Source organism: Toxotes jaculatrix, chromosome 10 (genome assembly GCF_017976425.1).
Source record: "Toxotes jaculatrix isolate fToxJac2 chromosome 10, fToxJac2.pri, whole genome shotgun sequence".
Taxonomy (NCBI): Eukaryota; Metazoa; Chordata; class Actinopteri; family Toxotidae; genus Toxotes; species Toxotes jaculatrix.
The window spans coordinates 8,482,858-8,506,522 of record NC_054403.1 but is presented as its reverse complement, the minus strand read 5'-3'; the positions used below and the strand labels follow the sequence as shown (position 1 = coordinate 8,506,522).

General features: G+C 42.1%; 2 non-coding genes across 2 annotated transcripts; both read left to right on the top strand.

Moving 5' to 3' along the window:
* Nucleotides 1-20,280: 20,280 nt before the first annotated feature.
* On the top strand, nt 20,281-20,353 carry trnal-cag. The gene has a single exon. It is a non-coding gene; the product is annotated as a tRNA-Leu (tRNA).
* A 1,271-nt stretch (nt 20,354-21,624) lies between these two features.
* On the top strand, nt 21,625-21,697 carry trnas-cga. The gene has a single exon. It is a non-coding gene; the product is annotated as a tRNA-Ser (tRNA).
* The last annotated feature ends 1,968 nt before the right edge of the window (nt 21,698-23,665 follow it).

The window sequence follows — 23,665 nt, the reverse complement described above, 5'->3', positions numbered from 1 at the left end:
GCTGGCTGCTGAACCCCACTAGTGCTACTGAAGGGAGGGAGCAGCTCAGCCTCTGACATCTCCCTCTCTCTGGAGTCTCGGCAGCAGCCTAACACTGACTGACAGCCTCCACCACCACTCACAGACCGACGGAGACTCAGTGACGACGCGTTTCCACCAATGACGGCGCAGATACCCGAACCGCCGCCTCTGGAAGCAGAGCTGCGGCAAGGAAAGGGTTACGGGCAGTCGAACCGGAAGTGAGTCGGAGTGCTGGTCCAGTGGATCTGGCTGTGGAACGATGTGCGCGTGGAGCGCAGTTCCTGTTTATTAATTAAAGTTTCCAACTGATTTACGCACGAGTTTATTGCTGCTCCTGTCACCCTTGAGCGCTTGCGAAGGAGGAGATTAAAGCGCAATGGCATTTGTTAGACGTGCCAGCACTTAATTTAGAAGGATACAATCAAACCAAGAGCAGTTCTCACTGCTAATGATTAACTTTTAGAGAATAGTTGTTCATGTGCCCAGAGAACGAAACCTCTCAAGATAGTGTTAAAGCAAAGGTGTTTTACGCACGGGCCATTATCCAAATCCATTTTAGTCAGACAGAGACAGAGATAGCGCGTGTCATGGGCCCATAATTCCAATTTCGGTCTTTTAAATAAGATTTTGGCCAAACTCACACTTTTTGCTTCCCACACCGGGGACACGTGCACTCACTGGACATGTTTACAACCCGAAACCTCATCATTTTTACATTTTCTCCAAGTGATCAAATGTGTCCACACGCACAACACAGTCATACTTCCAGTGTGGAAGAATCTCATCAGGTCCTCTCATCAGAGTTGAAAAAGATCTATCTGCATATCTGAGAGCAAACTTAGCTGCGTAATTATATTTGCCATTAGCAGACTGCGTCCCAGTCTCCTTATTGGTTTGAAATTCCATTAAATATATTGCTGGAGCTCTCAGGTTAAGCTTGATTTAAATTTGCATACATTTTCATACATTTAGGAGAAATAAAAGAAGGGTGCAGCCACCAGTAAGTCATTAAAGAGCGCTGAGCCGAGGAGCTGGCTGTGGAGACAGAGGCAGAGAGGAGGCCGGAGCAGGTGAGCTGACCGCGGGCTGGATGTGTGGACAGGGCCGCTGGAGGGTGGACGGACGGGGCTTCGGTAACCGGAGGAATGACGGAGAGAGGGAAAGGTGATGACAGGACAGTCTTTGCTCTGAAGCCTCACGTACGGTAGCCTGTAGGCCTGTAGTTAGAAGTGGACTATACCATCATCTTTATGTTTGTTGTTTTGTTCTACTTCTAACTCCAGTGTTGTGCTGTGTGTCAGTTCTTCATGTAGTCTTCTCTTCGAAACTTCATTTAAAAGTGGTTGAGTATTTGATATGAATGGCAGTGTTGTTCCAGTGCCCCAGTTTGCTGAGGACTGGTTTGCTTCGTTTGAGTCGTTATGGGGTGAAATTATGCAGAATTACATGCAAAAAGAAAGAAAGAAAGAAGGAAAGAAAAATCGCAGAATAGTGGTAGCAGTGGTATTTCACCACAGTTCCTGCATTTTCAGAGGTGTCATATGAAATGACAAGTCAAAGCGAATTGACAGTGAAGGAAGAATTTTCCCACTTAAAGAAAAATGTACCCTACAAACTAAATCAATTCTATCTGAGCATGTAAACAAAAAAACTGAGCTTGTAAAATTTGCTCAGCTGATTCCACGCTCACATTCAAAAGGAGTAAAAAATTAAATAAAAAAATAAAAAAAATATGACAGCCTAAATATTTTTTCTGTCTTATGACAAAATTAAAGTCTGCATTTTTGTGGAGCATGGAGCAGACAGGAGAGCGACTTGGAGAGGGGGTTGTATTGCTCTCGATAGTCTAAGTTTCTAAGTGTAACAGATGCTTCTCTAGAAACGCTCCTTGTGCTGATTCCTTTTATTCACATCAACATTTTTCTGCCGTCGAGCGCGTTTCCATAGCGAGGCGAATAAAAGGCAAATCCCCGCTCCGCGCCTCCAATAAAGAGCCCATTCACAGATAACCCGAGCCAGCCCTGCTACACTTACACCATTCAGCTCTGCAGGCTCTCTCTACCAAGGTGCACATTACTGCTAAATAACACAAACTAATGAGTCATAATTTCTTGAATCTTGTCTTTATGAAATGCCTCGTTTACGGTTGTTTATCGTGTTTGTTTGGCGGCTTGTTTGTGTTTATTTAGCGGCTTTGAGTGAATCTTATGGCGATTATCTTCTGACAGACAATTTTGATGAAGGCAGAGGAGTAAATAAAAATATGGGCAAACTGTGACCTCATTTAGGTGATCTTCATTAGGTAAACTCAAGTCTGTTATATTTCGGGGCAAACTATTTATTTGCATTGTCTTTTGCTCGTGAAACAGCAGATCTGTCTCTGGGCCTGTAACTTAACGACTGTATTTATACTGTGATGAATTTACCTGCCAAAGATTTATTCAGAGACATTAGGATCCGGATTAATTGTTTTCCCGAAAATTAATTTTTTTTAAAAAGCTGCTTTCTGTCTGTATGAGTATTTACAAAACAGTTTTGGAAAGTACTGAATTTAAATGGGCTAAGTCTTGTTGCAGATCACCATAGGTAAAAAAAAAAAAAAAAGAATAATTTTTCTATGGAGGTTTGGTTTGTTTTTCTCAGTGTTTATGTTTAACAAGACTTTATAATATTTTCTGTCTCCATGTAATAATTCAGTCATGCTTCAGTTTTGCTGTTGTTTTTGCAGGCCTATTATTTCTGTCCAGAAAATTATGAAAATATTAACGGAGTTCGTTTTAGTATGAGAATCTGAACGTGTAGCTCAAAGGGGAAAAAAATGTTTTTATCCTCCAGTTTTATTAGACTTTGTTTCCTATGCGTTAATACTCTGTCAGCCAGTTTAGTGCGTCAGTCTGCAGCCTATAGATAAATCAGTCTGCTCAGACAGCCTTGGGCCTCAGGGCGGGACCTGTCACTTGGTGTCATGACCTTTGAAAACTTTCCCCATGAAGCCCAAATCTCCGCTACTGCGCGCCAGATATGACCTCAAGCTAAAGATTTGATTTTTCTAAACAAATAAAATAACTTTAATGCAGGTTAAATTGTCTATGCCCAGTAGTTATTGATTTATTTATTTATTTATGTGGGAAATGCACTTATTTTGAACCTGTTTTGAACTTGATCAAAAGAAAAATAATATGCTTTTATTAACATTTCAGTGTAAATAAGAAAATAAATTAATTAACATATTATTGGAATTATTATATTATTATTGTTGTTATTATTATTATTGTTTTAAAGAAATCTAAAGCCTGGCCTTTGTCGCCTCTCAGTTTAAACTTACTTGTTCTCTTATCACACACACACACACACACACACACACACACACACACACACACACACACACACACACACACACACACACACACACACACTTCACAGGCTCACAGACATTAAAATCGATATTCCCATTAACCCGTGACGTCGCTAATAAAGGACAGTGACACCGTGTTTAAACAAGGCGACCCTTCGAAAACAAACCCAGGCTGATCTCACAACATTTCGGTGACAGGCGGCTTGTTTTCACCATCATCTTGAACCAAAAACGTCTGGTTTAGCTCTGTTTTTGATACAAGTGCATGTCCTGCTGTCAGTCATGTAAACCTCACCTCTGCCTGTGTGTGTGTGAGTGTGTGTGTGTGTGTCCGTGTCCAGCAGGGGTTAGGAGGAGGAAACACATTGGACACACCAGTGAGTGAATGTATATATGAAGCTAAAGCTCATCCCATGAGAGCACACAAGTGTAAATGTACATTCATAATGCATGAGGCCCGATGCGTTTGTTTGGTCTGCGCTGCATAGACCCTGGTTCAAGGGGTTATTATGTGGGTCTGTGTTTATGCGTCCGTGTGTGTGTGTGTGTGCGTTTGTGTGGTTTTGTATTATGTAAACGTGATTTCATGGGTTTTCAACAAGTTTTGAGTGACCTCCTCAGATTTAGGAGATTTAACTATGTGATTTTTTTTCCCTTCAAAGTTTCCAGCTCGGTTGTTTCTCTGCGACAGCCTCGTTTCAGAGCGTAGATTTGGTGGAAATTGTAAGTTTCTACTAAAGTTAGGGAGAAAAACTTCACGACATTTATGACATGGAAATGGAAATGACGTCCAATAAATAGATAATCACTGAATACAATATGTGGGATTGATCCGGAAGATTTTAATCGCAGCTTTGCATCTATATTATTATTATTATTTTTTTTATTATAGATTTTTTTCTTTCTACCGGAAGAGAAATAATTAATATGAGAAAACACATTAACAAAGATTTTCCTGATTCCGATGATCAGATAGGTGTAATGTTTTTATTTTAGGATTAAAAAAGGATGAAGATACACCTTGACGTGTTTAAGGTTTAACTCGAAAAAAAGGATCATATAAGCCTGATTTTACACTTTAATGCCCCGGCGGTGCTCTTTAAATGATCACAGGCAACATATATTTAAACACATATTTAAAAAGAAAACACCGATAACTATAAAAATGAATGTTTGCACAGTAGATCTCTTATTAACACATGCCACAGATGTAGGGGGAATTAATATAAATGTGATGTGTAGATGTATTAATGAAATGTATTGCCTTTTTATCGTAAAGATACACTTGTGGATTTATTTTATCAGATAAAGTCGTTTTAAATTCCGAGGTCCCTGTAAAATTTGAGCAATTTAATTTCCTGAAAGGACTGAAAGACACAAAGTGCAGTGAGGGGCTTGAATAAAATGTCTTAGGTCTGGATATTAGTATTCCAACTATGATGCAAATTTCCAGCGTAAAATTATTTTTGGTTTCTAGTTAATTAGAAAATGAATTCAGTCAAAACAACCCACAGGCCTGAGGTCAGAGAGTCTTTCAGCCCCCCCACTTTGCACTTTGAGAACAAACAGGCTGCAAAAGCAATTGTGGCAATATAATGTTTTATTATCTACGAGGATTTCAAACACCTGAACAAAATTGAAACTGTTTGTCCCCGCTGCCTTCCTTTAAACAAAGGGAATGTTTGTCAGAGAGATTATTCACCGTGTGTGTGTGTGTGTGTGTGTGTGTGTTACAGGTGCTGTTTGCAGAAGAGGCTAGTATATTGTCCCTGGGTCAGTGAAGGAGCCACGGTTGGTAAAAATCTACATAACATTACCATCTGTTAAACTTCAAACTGCTCAATCACAACACACACACACACACAGTATCCTAAACAGAGAGAGCAGTGAAGAAGAGTAGAGAGTCTATAGAAATGTAATGTATGCTCTTCAGCCCCTCTCCAGGTCCTATTCCACATCCTCCTACTTCTTCTCCTCTTCTGTGCTGAGAGCAGAGAAGAGCTTGAGGTTGAGGCCTCTCCTGGCACCAACGAGGAAGAGAAAGAACTCAGGAGCAGAAAGAGAACGGGCGCGTTACAAAAAAACTTGGAGAAAATCGCTCACTTTCCTCTCTCTTCTTCAATTCTAGCTCAAAAATCAAATGCAGTCGATGTTTAATGAACAACCCGGGTGAATTTCATGTAGAAAATCAGCACGTTGTCTGCCACAGCTAAACAGCTTACCAACATACTTTCCCCTGTGGCCCACAAACCCACACACACACACACACACACACACACACACACACACACACACACACACACACATATAGGCTCACACATACAGGTCCCTCTGAAGGAGCAGGCGGAGCCGGCAGTCGCACATCTGCATTTCAAACACAGACTCTCTGGGATTCATTATTAATTAGCCTCCTGAGCCCTGGAGGACTGGTGATGCTGCCATCACACACACACACACACACACACACACACACACACACACACCCACACACACGCACGCACACACACACACACCTCGTGACCCCTTTGCCCCCTCTGCTCTACAGTTAGAGAGTCCTCACCAGAATACTGAGCTGTACAGAAGCTCTTCCTCCCTCCAATCACATCACTTCCCTTGATTTCCCGGCTTAATGTATGTTAAAGGATGATGAATTACAGGAGTAGATGGTTTTATTAAGCTGAGCGCAGTGTAACTGTGTTTAAAATATCATATTCAATCGAGTTGTTCACAGCAGACTGGTAAATGACATACGTGAGCAGATGAGAGAAGCCTGTAGAGCTGCGCTGGTTCTTATATCACATCAATAAACATTACAAAACTCCATTCTGCTTTTGTTTGCTTTATTCGTTGCTTCTAGTGGGAAATAAGTTGTGTTTTGCTTGCCTCTAATTTATGAGTGCGTGTGTGTTTCCGTGTGTGTGCAGCTCTGTGCATTAACCTCCACCAGCAGCAGATAGAGGCAGATCAGAAAGACACACAGCGGTTATGCATGAGGAATGTCTCCAGGGTCCAAAGAGAGAGAGAGAGACAGAGATATCAAACATACTGCAGAGAGAACACTCTGTCCACAACACCCGTCCCACCGCTGCGCAAAGTTGGGGCTGCGCAGTTTACAAAAATAAACACGAAACAGGAAAAAAATGAACGTGCTGCTGCAGGTTTCAGCCTATTGTGTGCGTCTTGCTGTTGCCCACGGCTGCATTAGCATGCAGGCGGCTAATGTTTGATGCAGAGATCATTCAAGAGCATCAGATCGGGCATGATTTTCTGACATATTTGTGACAGGATGATGTGTTGCCTGCAAATATCTGAACGCAGACTGTAACATCTCGAACAAATGTTCTCTCTTTGCTTCTGAAAATGGAGGAAGTGGTTCATTTTTTAAAAATTGATGCTTGATAGAAGAATTTATAATCTGTTCTCCTGCCACATGTGGCTCCATCTATCCATCCGTCCATCATTATGGTGCAGATAATATTACCATGGCCACCGGGGCTATAGGTGGGCAGTCTGTGATCTCTCACCGCACATCATCACCTCACCGATTGGCTCGCTCAAGGCTATAACCCGGGCTGTGATAGGGCAAGAAGCTCTGGCAGTAATTAGGGCATAATTGCATAATTGAGCAGGACTCCACCATCATCGCCTTCTGCCTCTGAAGTCTTCAATTTAGGCCTCACGGTGGCTGAAGCTGCTGCTCAGCTGTCACCTCCTATCTCTATTCAAACTGCATGAGACTAAAATACTCACACACTGTGCGGCATCCCTGCAAGGATCAGTGCCTCTTGAACCAATTGGATCTGATTCAGAGCCAGCGGTGGACCTCCATCATGGAGCACACACACTTCCTGCTCTCGTAGAGAACGCCGGGTTAGCGGTGCGGCGTGATTTGCACGGGGGGAAAGACCACTTCTCAACAACACAGCGCAGCCTTTGTTAGATGTGTAACGAAGAATCTGGGCCGATCGAAGAATCTGCACAAATGTTGTTACAAGTTCTCGCTCCGAAAGGGAATTCTCGTTCCCCTTTCGGAGCGTTCCCCTCGGCCCGCTCTTTCATTCAAAGGAATGTACATATGATTTTTGGTTTCGTACCAATTCCACCTGGAGTCTCGAAGGGAAGAATAACAAATATGGGAAACATTTAATCCAGAATAATATGTTTATCCAGAGACCTGTGGACTTGAGGAGGAATGGACCCCCTCTGTTGTGGTCTGCTGCCAGTGTGTGTGTGTGTGTGTGTGTGCGCGCAAACGTGTGTGTGTGTCAGTTGCTGTGTGTTTGGGTTGGACGTGTGAGACGGGTGAAGAGACCCTCCACCCCCTGGGGCCAGGAACTCTGGGTGAAGAGGAAGAGAGGTCTAACACACTCTCAGATTTCTAAAGTGTGTTTCTGTGCGAGCCTTTGTGTGTGCGTGTGTGTGTGCGTGTGTGTGATACAGGATGTGACAAAAGCTAAGCAGCAAGGAAGGAGCTGGACAGAGTTGCAGTAAAAAAAAGAACTAGAAGCATCTCAGTTATGGTTGTGCTTCTCACAGAGAAAGACTTTCTCCTGCAGGAAAGAAAATACCAATTCAATCTTCCCAACCTTCCTTTGTGTTTCTACTCGTGAGGTTAAGTGTAGAGAAAATACTCAAAACTCAGAAGTGTTTTCATGACTTGTGTGTGTTAGAAAAATTCTGGCCATTCTGAGATCTGAGAATTCAGCAGCATTGCTGCAACACACAAACAGTGTGACGACCAACATGCAAAGAGTTTATCTAAACTACTGTTTTGAGGATAAAAACTTTAAGTGAGTGCATCCAAATGAAAGTAATAAGCCCTCATTTCAAAAGAAAACTAAATACTAACAACTAAGTACAACAGGTCAAACTTCAACCAGGATGTTGGTCTGTAAAGTGAATGTTTACCACTGACAATTTGGGTACAAACACAGCTAACCTTGGATAGCTAGCTAGCTAAACATCTATCTATCTAGCTAGCTAGATGTTTAGGTAGCTAGCTAGCTAGCTAGATGTTTAAGTAGCTTGCTAGCTAGCTAGATGTTTCTATTTGGCAGTCCTCAGGTGAACTGTGTGTTCACAACGACAGTATACAATCACACTGCCTCTTGAATTTGCCTCATGTTGTGTCCAAACACACAAACTTAAAAGAAAAAATGCAGCAGAATTTGCCACCTAGTTAATTTGAGAAGTTTTTCGTGGATTCACGGTGAGAAGTGCTGTTTCTCGCCCTTCACTGATGCATTGCACAAGCTTATGCCTGAATAGTCATTATGAACATTCACGTAACAGACACCTCTGTCTAAATGACTTCAGCTGAGATAAAGCCAGCAATGTTACGTACTTCGTATTTAATAAGAGCTCTGGAGTTTTGTTTAAAACTTGCCAGAGAGTGTGACGGCTTGTGTTTCGTGCCCCGTCAGACTTGTTTTTAGAGGTGTCACTGCGTTCCCAGATCTCAGCAGTTTACTTTGGTGAGTACAATCTTATCACGAACAATAGAAATGATGGTTAAAACTACAAAAATAAGACCGGAGTTATATTTCCTTTAAAAACAGGCCACTGCTCACACATGCTAACTTGTACAGTGCAATGTTTTTTCTTATTATTAATGAAAGGAATGACATGAAGCCAGAAGTTCCTTGAAAATTCGTAGACACACATGAAAGTGACACTACCTCCACTACTGTTATCTCCACTACTACCAATTCAGTATGCCAAAAGTACCAAATCCCACTCTCTTTCTCTCCTTGTCTCTTGCTCTGACTCCCTCTCTTTCCCTCTGAAAGAAGGTCTTATTGTGGCAATGTCAGCTGTCTCAAGGGCATTCAGAACAAAGAAGCTTTTCACCCCTCTGCATATCCTCCTCTCATCCTTCACTCTCTCTCACCTCTCACTCTTGTTTCTCTCAATCTCTCTCTGTTCATTCGGAGTCGCGCAATCACGCAAAAACCTCTCATTTGTTTGCACCTTTTTATTCCCTTCTTTTCCTCATCTCGCTCCTGCTTTGGCATCCTCGTGTGGGTGGGATATGTATAGTTGCTGGTGAGCACGCTTGCAGGGAGCAGGTTGAAGTAAATGAGATTAGATGAAAGCAAACTAAAACACTGGTGGAATATTAAAAAAAAAATAAAAATCCATGCCCAGGTTTCTTGATGTGGACTTAGACACAGCACGCTGGAGATGACGCTGATGCTAGTGTGTGTGTGTGTGTGTGTGATATACGTCCTGTATGTATCTATGCCTGGCAGAGTATGGAGGCAGGAAGAGAGGGATGTATGAAGGCAGCAGCAGCTGGTGGAGATACACAGTGTCAAGAGAGCCCAGAGAGACACAGAGAGAGAGAGAGACAGAGAGAGAGAGAGAGAGGACAAGAGAGGATGCCTCCTTGGCCGACTGTGTGGAAGGGGGACAGTGGAGCATAACAAACAGGATCCACCTTTCTGCTTGGCTAATTTTCCCCATTAAAACAGCCCAGCAGGAGCCTCAGCAGTCCACCAGCTGGAACAGAGGTTATTTTAGTGCCTGTCTTTCAGCAGGGTGTGTGTGCATTTGTGTGTATGTGTTGCATCTATCTTGACGTGTGAGTCTGAGGTTTGGGGAAGCATAAAGATCTTCCATAGGAGCGGATTCAATTCACTGATATTAATTTCCTTCTCTCCAGTCATGCATAAACAAAGAAAATCTCCACGGCTGTCTGCTGTATGTGTTTCGCCCTGCTGGGCTTCGCTATAATGTGCTCGCCGCTGATATTGATGTATGTGCCCATATTTGCCCAGTCATCTCTTTATGTGGCTAAAGTCATCAGCCCTCCTCTCCTCTGTCTCAGTCAGATCCTAAACTAATCCCCAACCCTGCTACTCTGACAAGAAAATCCCCTATTTTAATGCATGCACACACACTCTGTCTTCCTCTCTCACCCCCCAGCCGCACGACCCTGACGTTCACACACACACACTTTCTTTTTTATCCCCTCTGTGTACCTGTGCACAGCATCTCTCTAGTCTCTTTACCTTTTAGTAAAGCATGCCTTATACGCGAGTTGCCATTTGTGGTATTTGTTATGGTAATATCTTCACAGTGTGGTGGCGTTTTTGGAAACGTATACTGTAATGACATTTCTCCTTTTGTTCACACAAGGAAGAGTTTGGCAGCACAGAGTCATTATGCTGGATGCTGTCAGGAAATGTTAACTGAAATCTGTTACAGTCCATTTACTGTAAGCAAACATAATCAGATAGCAGACATTTGTGATACCAAAAAAAAAAGAAAAAAAAAAGGAGAAGACATGTTGTGTTACTGAAACAAAGCACATCAATAATGCCAACTAATTTTTCCACAGGGTCATAATGGCTGGAGAAGATGGTTCATTCATATTGCAGTCTGAGAGTTGGAGTACATTTTGGATCCGTGGAATGGATTTTGGAGGCAAAATAATCCAATAAAACGAACTGAAATTTCTTTCTTCTAGCTAACGGGTTTTGTGGTTAATTATGTTTGAATGTTACAGTAAGTAATATGGCTCACAAAGGCTGAGAATAACTATAGACCAGAGGCAGTGGGTTTAAGAGGGCCAGTAAACTGTGTCCCAAATAGAAGTGAGAATATTAACAAAAGAGAATATTAATAACAGGAAACCGTATCTACAGACAGTATGTTCTCTTGTTTGTTGATGAAACTAAATTTTACTTTATTATACGTCACAGGAATTAAATCGCTCTCTGTTTAGCCCAGCCTGTCTCTCTATAAGGCTAATATATATACTTATGTTGACATCAGTATTTAAATATGTGATTTACTGGTTCCTTAACTAAACTAAACTAAATTGCACTAGAATCAAAAGATGAGATGACAGCTACTACTGACCTACAAAATGAAAGGATGTGGGTTGATCTAAATGGACATTTTTCATAAAAATAAATAAGTAAGTTTAGTTTTAGCTTTTGCTAAAGCTAGAGAGCAGAGATAACCACAGATAGCATTCACTTAATTTAAGTTATCTTGCTTTAGCTGTCTCTCTGTGAGATGTTGATAGTCCACAGGTTACCACCAGTTTGGTTTGTTTCTAGTTCAGTTTTCTGTATTTACTGTAATTTTTTTCCATGCTGTTTTCATGGAAATTATACATTTCTATCGCATTATAATTTCTACAAGGTGAAGGATTTTTTTTTCTTTAAACAAATATGTAGTTACTATATTTTCCCAGCAGTGCTGAGCGTGGCCATGAATTGAATCTATTACACACATACAACAGGGTGTGGCCTTGGAAAGGTTTGTGTGGTGTGGCCTGGAAGAGTGTATTCTCAACCCTGCTGAGTTTTCCTTCAAAAAATAACTACCGTATACACACACACACACACACACACACACACACACACACAGGCAGAGAGGATGGACTGAGAGTTTAATTTATACCCTTGTTGGCCTGTCGGGAGCTTTGCCAACTCCAGCCCATTTGTATTTCACACTGTTGTTTACAGGCTATAAAACATTTTACTTTTAATTTCTGTATTTTATAGTTTATAGCATATTAACGCTCATGATAAAACAACACTATTAAGCTATAACCCTAAATACCAGACCAGATTATTTATGAACAGTTACAGTAAACTCAGCCTGTCCAGATGAACAATTAGTCTTTAATCACACGCATGGGAATGTGACTAAGGCTGAAATCAGATAAGAAACATTTATCACACAAATGTAACTTTCCATGTTTTCTCACCTAAAACAAATGACAAAGGATGGATATCATCTGTGGAATAACTGTGTTACATTCAGCGCGTGTAAGGACTGTCTGCATTTACCAGCCAGGAGGGATGAGGTGCGGTTGACCTTGGCGTGTGTGCGAACGCACGCACACAAACCCAACACACGCACACAGACCATGTAGGGGTAAACTGACAAATGGCAGTGCAGCAGCTCAGTTAGATGGTAAATGTGTGTTTAAACAATGCAGAGTGACGCTTACACACGCAGCACTTAGTGGTCGGTCGGTGATATAAGATTGATTTGGTTCACTCTCTCTCCCGTCTCTCACTCTTTGAAACACACACTCACACTCACACTCACGCACACACACACACACACACACACACACACACGTAGTGGAATATGAGTGATGTGATTCAGGACACCTCTCGGCAGCCACTCTGCTTTCCATCCTAACGCCTGAGCAGAATACTAATCACTGGATCACATAACAGAGAGAGAGAGGGAGAGAGAGAGAGAGAGAGAGAGAGATAAAGAGACCAGCATGGAATAGCATGGTTTATATCAGATAACAGAAATATAAAGGTGGGCTTCACAGGCCACAGTGGTTTTTTTTTTTTTTCATCGACACCTTCCTGTGAGCAGCATGCAAATACAGTGGGTTAGTGATGAAAAAGTAATGTCGCGGGCAGGTGAGAGCACAGCTAAACAGCAGGGTTGGAAACAGAGATGAGATCAGAGACAGAAAAAAGAAGTTCTGTCCACCAGCATTAAAGTCACCCACAAAAGACACCTGTTATAGAAACAGTCTTCCTGATAACTGCAGTTAAAATTAATGCATAAATACAAGTACTCAGTGCATACAAGTATAATTTTTTGGTACATGTACATCACTTGAGCGCTTTAATCTAATTCCACTTGCAGTATAGAAGCAATTATTTTACTACTTGTTGTACTGGCTTTATTTAACTGCTATATTCATGGGCCACTTTGTAAAGTAATATTTTATGTATGAAACTTACAATTTATAAAATATAATACGATGTCATGAGTTAAAATAGCCAACAACATAGCTCAAATTAGCTCCACTTCAGTCAACGACACTAGTAAAATGTTGCATACATATTAATGCGTTAGCATTTGAAATCCAATAACATATTAGATGATAATATAGTAATATACTAAAATACTTTAAAACTGCACTAATCAATATTTTTATATCAACAATGAGAAAAAAAAGTTCTGATAAACCAAGCAGGTAGCAAACACAGTTAGGAACTTGCTGGTGAACACAGGGGACCATTTAGCTGCTAAAGAGCCACATATCTCCCACTGGAGTTGGTGGAGACCAAAGAGGAGCTAAAAGGACAGTGAATATTGGACTTACAGTCACCAGGTTGCTATAAAAACAACTCTAAATGAATAATAATGTTGCTCTACGTGTCTCCTAAATGTGTAAGTAGGTGATTATTTTATTTGCTAGCAGTCTACACCTTGAAAACACAACGGTGTTGTGCTTGCAGCTTGTTGCACCGCCCCCAGGTGGACAAAAAATAATGAATGCTGCTTTAAGTACAGTGCACATTGCCAATAATAATTATACACTTTCACTAAAGTAACATTTTGAATGCAGGACTTTTATTTGCAATGGATCATTTGTGTACCATGGTGCTACTTCTTTTATCCAAGTGAAGGATGTGAATACCTTTTCCATCACTGTTGGAAACAGATGTGAGATGAAAAAGCAAATAAAAGAAGCTCTATTCAGAGCTCTGTAGTACTCATCCTCAAGAGGCAGCCAGTATTAGACACAATGAGTCCCATTAACTAAAGTTATTGGAAATAATTGCTGGAGTCATTCTTCATGAGCATTGACTGAGATTAGAGCATTTTGGCCTAATCTGGATCATCAAATGCCAGTTTAGGCAGAGCTGTTTCCTTTATTCTCAGTGCTGCACTTGCCTGTATGGCTAACATGCAAATACAAACACTCACACTAAATCTCACACACTCTCCTTCTCCTCACCCTCCTCTCTCCCCAGCCCCATGCTGAAGCAATTATGTCCAGTATGTGAGTCTTCTACAGGCAGTGTGAGGGTGATTGATGATGCTGTCAGCACAGGGAACATGTTTTAACGTCAGAATAATCTCCCTGCTAATATATTACATCCACTGGATAGGGTTCAATCATTACTAATAGCACCGCTAAGTTGGTGAGAGGGGAGCTGGTGAGAGCACGTGCCTTTGTGTATGTGTGCGTGTGTGTGTATGACTTTGTGTTTGTGTATCTCATTAATCAGAGCAGGAAAAGAGGCAGGGAGATCTGGTAAGGCCAACCAATAAACAAGTACGCCAGCGCAAGGTGGAATAAGCAGCCAGCAAAAAGAGTTTACTTCTTACATAATTACTCACACATCCTATAGTCAGTGAATCAAGTGAGGTGCTGTTATTGTGAATGCAAGAGTCTTACCACCACTTGATATAATATCGTCTTATGAAATGAAAGAGGGGGAAAGAATGGAGCACAAAGGCATCCGACGCTTCAAAAAGAGGCGGCCTTGTGGTGTCTAATCCGCGCTGTCTAATCTCTCAAATTGCTGTGACGTTTGATGAAGGGGATCGAGCTGATGTGAGGAGAGAAACAGGCCCAGTCAGAGAGGGAGTGTGTGTGAGTGTGTGTTTTTTTTTTTTTTTTTTTTTGCTGATGTGTACAGTACAGATCCAGCTGTGCCCTCCGCTTCTCAACAAATCCTTCTTTAAATACGAGCTGTGTTGTTTACAGCAGTTCTCTGCCTCCAGACACCATCCTCTCTCTGCCTACACAGCCTCTGTTCATTTGACACTGCCTCCTCTCTTATCTGCTTTACGTAGTGCTGATCAGATGCACCATCCCCCCACTTTCTATCTAGAAGAATATGCATGTACTTGCATGTTGCATGCACAGACACGTATACATGTATGTAAAGGAAGGAAGAAAGAAAAGAAAGAAAGACTGTGTGTGTGTGCAGGAGAGAGTCTGTGGGGATCGGTGTTATATTCTGCTGGTGTCAGCTGGCTCGTGGCCTGCACATTAATGTGTATGTGTGCGCATGCATATGTGCGTGGCGCAAACAAAGGCGCCCTCACAAACACCCGTAAACAGATTAGCTCGTCTGCTGAAAAACAAAGGGTTAAGAGAGAATGCAGATTTCACAGGGAAGGGGAGGGAGCCAGGCTGTGCGTCTAGTTTTGGGGCGTGTGCGTTATTGTGTATGTGTGAGGGGTGAGCGGGGCCAGCGCGGCGGTGGAGCGTCGTGATCCCTCTCTCTAATACTGTGTGGAGAATCTCCTCGCTGGGCTCAGCTGCCAATTCTCTCCACTGTAACAGTTCCATTCTCCTCCTCAGCCAGTGAAACAATACTGCCATGCCTTTCTGTGCATCTCCACACAAAGAGCCCAGCACTGAGACAGACGCTCAGAGTGAACTGAGACACAGCACCAGGACAATAGACTGAGAATGGTTTTGTTTGGCATTGTGTTGTGTGTTTGTGGAGACAAACAATAAAGAAAGTTCCAAGGGACGAGAGACTTCTTCCTCATTGTTGAAACTTTAAGAGGATGCACAGTTTACAGAAGTACGAGCCGGGGATTTGCTTCTTTGGAGAATCGGTGTGTATCACTTGTGTGTATCGGTCTTGTTTCAAGTCTGACTTCAAGTGGAGTCAGACTTGAAAAAACTTGAAAAAAAGAAAAAAAAAGGAAAAAAAAAAACTTTTTTTTCTCAGCACCTTTTTGCATGAAATATCACCCAGGTCTGATCTATTGATAGCAAGGCCTGTAACACTCACACTGTGTTAGCAAGTCAACTCAGACTCAAACATTTAAAGCTTGTGTAAAGTACTTATATATTTAAAAACAGCTAAAATTTCCTGTAAAACACTATGTCTCTCACAGTCCTAGAAATACACACACACACACACTGGACTATAGCCTGGCACACTGGAAGTTCCCCCTCTACTGGTAGCGGCTGATTCGGAGACGTACTGCCCCAGAGGACCACCTCCTTGGGACCTTGAGCCAATCACAACAGCCGAAACAAGCCCTTTATCTACAGGGGCTTATTAAGCTAATTGAATTAGCATGTTGTGGTTTCTGAACCCAAATACGATTAGCCTGTTATTACTGTGTTATCAGGGTCCCTTGTTACAGTAACAGCAGGTTACTTTTGGCTGCCTCATTGGCTTTTTTCTCTCTCTCTGTCTCCCTCGTAACACTGCATAACACCGGAGCATATAACAGCTCCTTATCTGTTAAATACCTGGCACAGTTACAGTATCATGAAAAAAAAAGATATATTACACATCTCTTACCTGCTAAAACTCCAAATGTGTCCATGTTAAAATCTGGTTTATTGATTGAGGACTGACGTCATAGGGTCCTTAAAGCTGCACTATTCGGCATTGGAAAAAATGCTACATGTGATGTGACAGGTGTCTGTTGCAGTGATTAACCTACACAGAAATCACTGACTGCAGTTTCATTCTGATTTCATAGCAGGAATTTATTAACAGCTGTACACCTGCTTACTCATGCGGTTATCCGATCATGTGGCAGCAGTGCAATGTATAAAATCATGCAGATACAGGTCAGGAGCTTCAGTTAATGTGAACATGAAACATCAGAATGGGGACAAAACTGGACTGGTGAGGAACTGGAAAAAGATCCAGATGGTAGGGTTCGAATTTGGCATCAGCCTCACAAAGCGATTGACCCAACCTGCCTTGTATCAACAGTCAGGCTGGTGGTGGCGGTGTAATGGTGTGCTGTGTTTTCTTGACTCACTTTGGGCGTTTAATACCAATCAATCATGGTCTGAATGCCACAGTGTTGTTGCTTACTGTGTTTATGCCTTTATAGCCACAGTTTACCATCTTCTAGTGGCTACTTCCACCATGACAGTGCACCATGTCACAAACCGAAGTCACCTCAAACTGGTTTCATGACATCAAATTCAGTGAACTTCAGTTTCCTTCCCAGTCACCAGATCTGAATCCAGTAGATCACCTCTTTGGATGTGATAGAACAGGAGATTGGCAGCATGAATGTGCAGCTGACAAATGATGTGATGCAAACATGTCAACATGTGACTAAACCAGTGGCACAGTGAAGACAAATTGAATGTCTAGTGTTTAGTGTTTTTCACACAAAATTCATTAGAAAAATTCACATAAATGTTCTTTGGACCTGATGCAAAGATTTTGAAAAAAAGAAACCTCCACTGTTTCGTCTCAGTCAACTTGTGTGAACACAGTGTTCCTTGTGCACCAAAGCTCTCTTTAACAGCTGGGCAGGGACTCATAGAGGCTGGCCTCAGTGGGAGAATAGGAGGTGGGAGGACTGGGTGGAAGGAGGTGCAGGGGTGAGGGAGGAGGGAGCTGGGTGTGAGGGGGCTGAAGGACCAGGTTGGGGAGTCAGCCGGTCTCCCCGAGTGTGTGATTAATACACCGGGGCTGCTCTGTACCACCTCCACACCACACTGTCCTCACCTCCAATTAGCATGCTAATGAACCTGCACATGTGTGACTGTGTGTCTAAGTGTGTGTGTATGAGTGTGCGTGTCACCTGAGGGCTCTTTCTCACTGTGCTGCCTAAACACAAACAGGCTGGCATTCAGAGGAATGGCTGCTGCTCTGCTAATTGAGACTGTGTGTGTGTGTGTGTGTGTGTTATGGACTGTGACCCTGGTCTTACTCTCTGCTGTTATGGCAACCAGTTGAATAGGAATGTTTTCTCTGTCTGGTTATACCTGTCATGGTGACCTTTGTTCTCAGTGATTGCTGAGAGGTGGACATGAGCAGTCGCAGCTTGTTCTCCACAGGCAACATGATTTACAGGTCCACCATGAAACAGGAGGCATATGCAAATGTTCAGAGGCTAGACTGCCTGCAGATGTGTTTAGGAAAATTGTGTTAAATTTCAAAAATTGTAATTTTAAAGATGCTTTGTTAAGCAATTGCAACATCTTAACATATAGTTTCTTCTTTATTTTCCTTTTGAGAAGACGTAAGGTTCAAAAGTCATCAAACTCAACAATGTTAAAGGGGATACCCCCTCTGTTCCTCTTCTTCTTGCTTCTCCTTTCTTTCTGTTTTCCGAATTTAGATTTTTGACCAACACAAACCCTGTCCATTCACCCCCAACATGTCGTTTTTACACTGTGGTTTTGGTTCGAGTTAAACAAACAAGACATAAAGTGTCTTTGTGCTAAGCTAAGCTAATCACACAGCACACAGATATGAGAGTGGTGTTAGTCTGCTCTCTCATAGAGGTCCAGGGTTTTAGGTTCAATAAATCTTAATTATGGTCATAGGAGACACTCATTAATAAGCAACTGTAAATGAGAAATAACAGTATGAAAAAACTGTAGCATTACTGAAAACACTGGCTCTCTTTTTCAGTGGAGTTGAGAAATAAATTTGAACATTTTCATTCTCATGGTTAAAGTGTAGTGAAAAGAGAAATTAATGCAGGATGTGGGAGGCAGCACATGGAGAAACTTTTTTTTTTTTTAACTGGTAATAACAGTGGGATTTATGGGAAACAGTCTCTATATGTAGGAAAACACAGGCACTTGTGTAGGATACCATGATGAAACTCACTGGTTCTTTGTGTTAGTGTTGCTGAACCAAAACCACAGTGTCACAGTCCTGCACCCAAAATGCAGAAGGTAACAACCACATATTTCATCAGCTCCAAATAAATACATCTGTATTTTGGCTGTGTGGAAAAAAATTAAATCCCCTTAAAACTATACATCAAGTACGAATATTTACAAACTAAAGACTCCCCATGATCGACAATATAATCCTGTGTCTGTTTAGGCTTTGTGAGCATGTGTATTTACAAGAATGTCTGTGCATATAAGTGCATGAGTATGTGTGCCTGTGTACACACACACACACACACACAGAGGCAGGGAAACAGTGAGCAGCAGTGCTACAGTAACCTTTGCAATAATCAGTTCTGTCTGATGGGCCTCTTTAATTAACCTTGTAGGAAATTAATCCCAGTGTTAAATGGACAAGAAAAAGATGTTTGATTACCACCGCGAGCCAACTGGGACTTCTCCCTCTGTCTAATTGCCCAGGAAGAGAGAACAAGAGAAAAAGTAGCCAGAATGAGAAAGGGAGAAACAGATAGGGAGAGAGAGGCGAGAGGGGAGAGCGGAGAGTGAAGCGCCTCGAATCCTGTGGTGTCATTAGCGTCTGTGTGAATGTCAGTTAGTCCCTGGAGCACTGATAAGGCTTCAGCAGGAGCAAAAGAGAGGACAGGGAAGAGAAGGACACTGAGGAAAAAGAGGGAAACATTTTGTTAAACTGAGAGCGACAAAACACACAAGGTCCAGAAATTCCCAAGTAGTTACCAGGGAATAAGTGAGGGGCTAACTGGTAATTAATAAGAGGCTAACAGTATTCTTCAGACTGCCTTTGTTGTGTGGCGTGTTGTCTGAAGCCAAATGTGTTCATACCTGTTCTGAATGCACACACTGAAAAGTGCAGCGAAAAGCCTGCTGTCATAACCTACATGTGGCAACAAGAGTGCAGTATCCTCTGTATCTTATATGAATGTCTTATTAGGAAGAGTGCAGATATCCATGAACTAATCATTAGTCACAGACTTATTAGCATTGCACCTGTGTGTTATGTACTGTTATTCTTCAGATTTGTGTGTATTGTTGTAACATCAAAAAAAAAAAAAAAAGAAAAGAGGAAGGCATCAACAGAAACGGAAATGATTTGCTGCGGCCAAATAATTTTACGCTAAAAACAATTTGAAGTTTAATAGCCTCGAAAATTTCAATCTCACGCTCATCCTTCTTTGACTTCCTCACCGCTGCTCAATCAGTCCGTCTTTCCCCGTTCGAGCAGGTGCTTCCCATCTCCCCTCACTAATGTCTCCAGACCTCTGCACTGACCTCAGCTCTCCATGACTCATCCCGCAGCGTGCTGGCTCCGTATGTCAGTGTATGTGTGTGTTGGCTGTGTTCATCGGTGTGTGTCGACTTCCCGGATCCCTGCAGGTGTCTGTATCAATAATCCACAGGGCTGAATGAAGAGAACCAGCGAAGGCTAGGTCTGCTGCTTTCAAATCTGTCTTAATGTTATGTCACAGAGTTTGGCAGAGAGGTCTGTCTTCTCAGCTTTGTGTTTGCGGCCTGGTTAGCTCAGTTGGTAGAGCATGAGACTCAGCCTCTCAGGGTTGTGGGTTTGAATCCCACTCTGGGTGGCACCCCCTCCCATGGGCTCACCATCTGTGGAGGTGCCATAGGCCTTTGGTGCATTGTGAATTGGGCGGGCTGCCCCTGCAACCTGGGCCTGGACCCAGATAAGTGGCAGATGATGATAAGTTTTGTGTTTTTGCATCTTCTGTACTTAACATACAGCCTGGTTTAACAACATTGTGGTTTAACAAGGAGTTAGTCTATGTTCTGGAGATTTACAGACCAGCAACAGATAACTTTAGTTATACCAAGTGACATCTTCACATCTCTGAGCAAACCAGTTGTCCAATGTAGGATAGAACCAAACTTTCTCCCATTTCTCAGGCTACCAACCACCAGGAAAAAGTAAATTACTAGCCAGTGAGTTGTACCCATCACTCACATCTAATTTATGATTTTTCTACTATAGAAACTAAGCTACTTTTGTCTGCAAAGAACATTATAATGCTGTTTCCTGTAGCACTGACAGAGCAAAGTATGTCAACAGTTTTAGCTGTTTATATCTAACATACATGATTTAATTGAAAGTTAAAAGTTTTCTTATTTAGGCTTCAGTTTTGTTTTGTTTTTTTTTATTACAGTGAGATAATGACAGTTTGATTATCTGACTTGATAGACATCTGTTTTTCTGAGGTGTTGTAATCGGAGTCTGTTTGAATGTTGTTCCTGTCAGTCGAGCGTCCATGAACTTCATTGTCTTCAGCTCACCTTGCCGTCTCCTCTTTATGAGCTCGTTAGTGTTAACTCATCAGCAGGGTCAAACGCTCTGCAAACACACATTACAACACAGCCGAAAGATCACATTACACAATTTGAATAAATACAAGGCAATTTGTCACTGTCATGTCAGAGTTGCCCCTTTCTCTCTCTGCCCTCTCTAACTCTCTTATCCTCCTTCCTACCCCCACTCCTTCCCCCACGCCCTGCCCCGGCACAGCAGCAGGAAACAGTAATGGTGATTGTATTAACCCCTCGTAGAGAGCACTGACCTTTGTTTTTGTTCAGCTGGAGGTATTAGTCCACAGAACACACACACACACACAGACATATGTCTGAAAGCATGTACATTCACACTACAGGATTCAACAGAAGTCAAAGATTTTGGAAGAATTAAGTGCCAGTACAAAAAAAAAAAAAAAAGGATTTGTATACGGTGACGTGCAGTATGATGTGATGTGTGTGATTGCTGGTACTGAAGATCTTTCAGTTGCTTACAGTTTCATATCAATTCATATTCAGCCAAACTATAATAACGTGTAACTGAATTTACCCTGCCGCCTGGTTAGCTCAGTTGGTAGAGCATGAGACTCGACCTCTCAGAGTCGTGGGTTTGAATCCCACTCCGGGTGGCACCACCTCCCATGGGCTCACCACCTGTGGAGGTGCCATAGGACTTCGGTGCATTGTGAATTGGGTGGGCTACCCCCGTGACCTGGGCCTGGACCCAGATAAGTAGCAGATGATGACATGACATGTATTTACCTCTTCTGTAAACATTATCAATCACCTTCAGTCCTGTGGATGTCACATCATATGTTTTGGCTGATGCCCAGGAGGCTCACTCACCTATGGAGCACGAGCAACAGGATGCTGACTGCAGTTCACTTAACAGCCACAGGTGTTATCACTAACGAGGGCTTTCTGGATGTTACACAGAGAACCTTTAATAATTAGCTAGATAAGGAAAACCGTGGGCATGTGTAGGCTATTTTTGTGTGATGTATGATAAGAGAGACATGAACTGAACATTTAATTACAATCTGAATGGATGTGAGCTCTGCAGTACTATGTAAGGTATATATTTGTACAGGTGTTTGTAGTATGACTCATTCAGTGGGATCTAAGTACATTGTGTAAATGCCATAACTAAATGATTTGTTGTTTTCCAACAAGATCCAACAGTACTTTACATCTAATCTAGAGGCTTGTAGTACGTGTACTTACGAATCTTCAAACTGACTGACTGGACCATACTGAATTGCCACTGTCAGTGAAAAAAAAACTTAAACTAAAACTTAAACTGTGGAGCTCCCCTCACAGCTGACTGAAAGCATGACTCAGCCATGATAAACTGTAGGTTACCACCCTGTACCATCTTACTGAAAGACATCAAGAGCTACAGAAACATTCTGGAGTCTGTTGCAAATACAGTAGGTACGGAAAGTATTCAGACCCCCTTAAATTTTTCACTCTTTGTTATATTGCAGCCATTTGCTAAAATCATTTAAGTTCATTTTTTCCCTCATTAATGTACACACAGCACCCCATATTGACAGAGAAACACAAAATTGTTGAATTTTTTGCAGATTCATTAAAAAAGAAAAACTGAAATATTTTAATTCAGACCCTTTGCTGTGACCCTCATATATTTAACTCAGGTGCTGTCCATTTCTTCTGATCATCCTTGAGATGGTTCTACTCCTTCATTGGAGTCCAGCTGTGTTTGATTATACTGATTGGACTTGATTAGGAAGGCCACACACCTGTCTATATAAGACCTTACAGCTCACAGTGCATGTCAGAGCAAGTGAGAATCATGAGGTCAAAGGAACTGCCTGAAGAGCTCAGAGACAGAATTGTGGCAAGGCACAGATCTGGCCAAGGTTACAAAAATATTTCTGCTGCACTTAAGGTTCCTAAGAGCACAGTGGCCTCCATAATCCTTAAATGGAAGACATTTGGGATGACCAGAACCCTTCTTAGAGCTGGCTGTCCGGCCAAACTGAGCAATCGGGGGAGAAGAGCCCAAAGATCACTGTGGCTGAGCTCCAGAGATGCAGTCGGGAGATGGGAGAAAGTTGTGGCCCGACGGAAGCCTCTCCTCAGTGCAAGACACATGAAAGCCTGCATGGAGTTTGCTAAAAAACACCATATACACATGGTGAGAAATAAAATTCTCTGGTCTGATGAGACCAAGATAGAACTTTTTGGCCTTAATTCTAAGCGGTGTGTGTGGAGAAAACCAGGCACTGCTCATCACCTGTCCAATACAGTCCCAACAGTGAAGCATGGTGGTGGCAGCATCATGCTGTGGGGGTGTTTTTCAGCTGCAGGGACAGGACGACTGGTTGCAATCGAAGGAAAGATGAATGCAGCCAAGTACAGGGAAATCGTGGACGAAAACCTTCTCCAATATGGGGTGCTGTGTGTACATTAATGAGGGGAAAAAATGAACTTAAATGATTTTAGCAAATGGCTGCAATATAACAAGAGTGAAAAATTTAAGGGGGTCTGAATACTTTCTGTACCCACTGTAGTTGGCTGCTGAGATATTAACCATATACACAGTACTAGTATATATAGTGTTGTACTGAACT